We start from the raw sequence: 3984 nt of genomic DNA on the forward strand, positions 1-3984 counted from the left end.
TGAAATTCACCGAGTTTCCTGGATGTGTAGGTTAGTCTTTTTCAATAAACTTGGGAAGTTTTCAGCCATTTTTTTCTTAAAATATTTTTTCTGTTCCTTTCTCTCCCTCCTCTTCCAATACTCCCATTATGCATATGTTGGTTGGTATGCTTAATAATGTCCCACATTTCTGTGAGGCTCTGTTTATTTTTATTCACCTCTTTTTCTCTCTGTTCAGAAAAACAGATTGCATAATCTCTACCACTTATATTCACTAATTAGTCCTTCTGCCACTTCAAAACTACTGCTGAGCTTCTTTAGTGAGTTTTTCATTTTGGTTATTGTACTTTTAAACTCCAGAATTTCCATTTGGTTCTTTTTTTATAACTTCTATCTCTTTACTGATATTCTCTATTTGATGTGACATTGCCATTGTATTTTCCTTTACTTTTTAAAATCATGGTGGGACTTCCCTGGTGGCTCAGTGGTTAAGAATCTGCCTGCCAATACAGGGGACACAGGTTCGATCCCTGGTCCAGGAAGATCCCACATGCCGCGGAGCAACTCAGCCCGTGCTCCACAACTACTGAGCCTGCGCTCTAGAGCCCGTAAGCCACAACTACTGAGCTCATGTGCCATGACTACTGAAGCCCACGCACCACAACTACTGAGCCCACGAGCCACAACTACTGAAGCCAGAGTTCTCTAGGGCCCATGTGCCACAACTACTGAGCCCACATGCTGCAACTACTGAAGCCCGCATGCCAAGAGCCCGTGCTCTGCAACAAGAGAAGCCACCACAATGAGAAGCCCATGCACCACAGTGAAGAGTAGCCCCCACTCACTGCAACTAGAGAAAGCCCACACGCAGCAATGAAGACCCAATGCAGCCAAAAATAAATAAAAAATTAATTTGTATTCTTTACCCTGGTGCCAAATAGTAATACAGAGACAGAATTCAGAGGAAAGAGAAAGAGTAGCTTTATTTCTTTGCCAGGCAAAGAGGGAACACAGTAGGCTAGGCCTCAAAAACTGTGCCCCTTCCCTGGGGAATAGGGAGAGGTCTTATAGACAGGGCTTGTGGTGGGGGGTAGGTGATAAGGATAAAGGCAGTGACAGGCTTGCATTCTTCGGATGGGTTGATGGTGAGGTAAGTAGGAGTCAGCATCATCAACCTTCAGGTTCCAACTCCTCTGGGGTCCACATGCTTGTGGGTAGCATACCATCATTAATCGTTACCTTCTCCCACCTGGAGGGGGTTTCAGTATCTGAAACACAGCTCAAAGATATCTTTGTGTGACCTTATCCCAAGGCTGCACTATTGTTTCTCTTGACTGTTTGTTTCTCCCTTGTCTGGCATCCCCTCCCTTCCCTAAATAACAACTGCTTGAATCTGTCCGTTGGAAGTCGGGGAAGGTAATGGAGGCTGAATGAAGGCTATTTCCAGTAATCAAAGAAATGGGGGACACAGAAAGGCTTTGTGCCCAGGAGCCCCACAGGGCCCTGCTCAGTGTCACTGGCTGGATTATTTTAGTAAATTACATTCTCCGCCCCCCCACCCCCTCACCACCCAGCATCCACATGTGAAGCCTCTGATGTTGCTTCTCATAGAGATGCAGCTTAGGATATGCCCACAGTGATTCTAGGATAACAGTGGTTTTGCCAGAACTCTTCTCCCTCTTTCTTTGACCACACCCAGCTGTTAAGGCCTACTAATTGCTGGCTGATTGCCCTATTGTTTTCAGTAATGACATGGGGCATAAATTGCTCTATAGACCATCCAATCAAATTCAGTCTCCTTTGAAGTAATATTTCCAGAAGTCAGTGTTTGATGTTTTTTCTGACCCCAGGAGGGCTTCTTCCAATTGTTTCTTTCCCCACTTCTCTCCTGAAAACTAGCTAGCCTACAGTTTAGCCTGAATCTTCATGTATGATCTACACATCTCCTCTCAATTGCCTTTTGCCACAACTGTCACTATTTAGAGCACCTTTAGGCTTGAACTTCTTGTTCTGTTGTAAAGAAAACCAGTTCCTTTGGGGGAGAGATTGCAAATATCTGTTTTATGGCTTACTTCTCCCCTGCCTCAGCCAATGGCTCTGGCATTGGGGGAGGGGACAACTGTATGCTTCTGTCTTAGTGATACTCCTGCTTTAGGAGCTGAGTGCTCTGTGGGAAAGGGAAGACAGTAGTCTGGGGTTTTCCTGGCTTGCCTCTCCTGTCATTGGAACCACTACCTTACAACCTGGGCCAAGGGCAATTGGGGCCCCAGTATTCTCAGTGGTGCCACACCTAAGGTAATGCCTCCATCCCATGAGTAGGGACTAGGCATCAGAAGGGAGCCCCCACCTCTTAGCCTCAGCAACAGGCACCTGGGACACAAGGTGAGGAATGCCAATGTCTGGCTCCTCCTGGGAAGAAAACCCTGACTGGGGAATGAGGGAAAGGGAGCCCTGTGTTCTTGGCTGCACCAGTCTGGAGTAGAGTTTCTGCCTGGCTGAGCTGGGAGAGGGGCAGAAGGAAGTGGTTTTGAAACCATGTAACTCAGATTGGGACTTGAACCCAGCCAAAATGCAGACTGGGACTTGAACCCATGGTCTTTTAACTGAGATCACACCTGGTCTCAAGACTTAATGAAGTTCAGGGACTTCCCTGGTGGCGCAGTGGTTAAGAAACCGCCTGCCAAGGCAGGGGACATGGGTTCAAGCCCTGGTCCATGAAGATCCCACATACCTCGGAGCAACTAAGCCCGTGCGCCACATCTAGTGAGCCTGCGCTCTAGAGCCCGTGAGCCACAACTACTGAGCCCACGTGCCACAACTACTGAGCCCACGTGCCACAACTACTGAAGCCTGTGCACCTAGAGCCCTGCAACAAGAGAAGCCACTGCAATGAGAAGCCCGCCCACCGCAACAAAGAGTAGCCCCTGCTCGCTGCAACTAGACAAAGCCCGCGCGCAGCAATGAAGACCCAACACAGCCAAAAATAAATAAATAAAATAAAATAAATAAATTTGTATATTAAAAAAAAAAGATGACAATAGTGGGCTTCCCTGGTGGCACAGTGGTTAAGAATCCACCTGTCAGTGCAGGGGACACAGGTTCGATCCCTGGTGCAGGAAGATCCCACATGCCGCGGAGCAACTAGGCCCGTGTGCCACAACTACTGAGCCTGCGCTCTAGAGCCCGTGAGCCACAACTACTGAAGCCCATGTGCCTAAAGCCCGTGCTCTGCAGCAAGAGAAGCCACCGCAATGAGAAACCCGCACACCACAATGAAGAGTAGCCCCCAGTCGCCACAACTAGAGACAGCCCGCGTGCAGCAACGAAGACCGAACGCAGCCAAAAATAAATAAAATAAAATAAATACATTTATTAAAAAAAAAAAAAAGATGACAATACTACCTAAAGCAATCTACAGATTCAATGTAATCCCTATCAAAGTCCCAACAGGATTTTTTTAAGAAATAGAAAAATCCATCCTAAAATTCATATAAGATCTCAAGGGACCCCCAATGACCAAAACAATCTCACAAAAGATGAACAAAGTTGAGGGTCTCACACTTCCTGGTTTCAAAATGTATTACAAAGCTATATTAATCAAACAATGTGAATGTCTGGCATAAAGGCAGACATACAGACCAATAGGATAGAATAGAGAGCCCATAAATAAACTCTTGCATATATGGTGTTATGGACAAAATTGTGTCCCCCACCCCAAAATCGATATGTCGAAGCCCTAACCCCCAATGTGACTGTATTTGAAGAGAGAGCCTTTAGGGAGGTCATAGAACTTAAATGTAGTCATGAGGGTGGGGTTCTAACCCAGTAGGATTTGTATCCTTATAAAAAGACGAAGAGCTACCAGAGAGCTCACTCTGTCTCCCAACCTGTGTACAGAAGAAAGACCATACGATGACACAGAGAGAAGGTGGATATCTTCAAGCCCGGAAGAGAACTCTCACCAGAAACTGAATTTGCTGGCACCTTGATCATGTATTTCTAGCC

The sequence above is a fragment of the Eschrichtius robustus genome, chromosome 12, assembly GCF_028021215.1.
Source record: "Eschrichtius robustus isolate mEscRob2 chromosome 12, mEscRob2.pri, whole genome shotgun sequence".
Classification (NCBI taxonomy): domain Eukaryota; kingdom Metazoa; phylum Chordata; class Mammalia; order Artiodactyla; family Eschrichtiidae; genus Eschrichtius; species Eschrichtius robustus.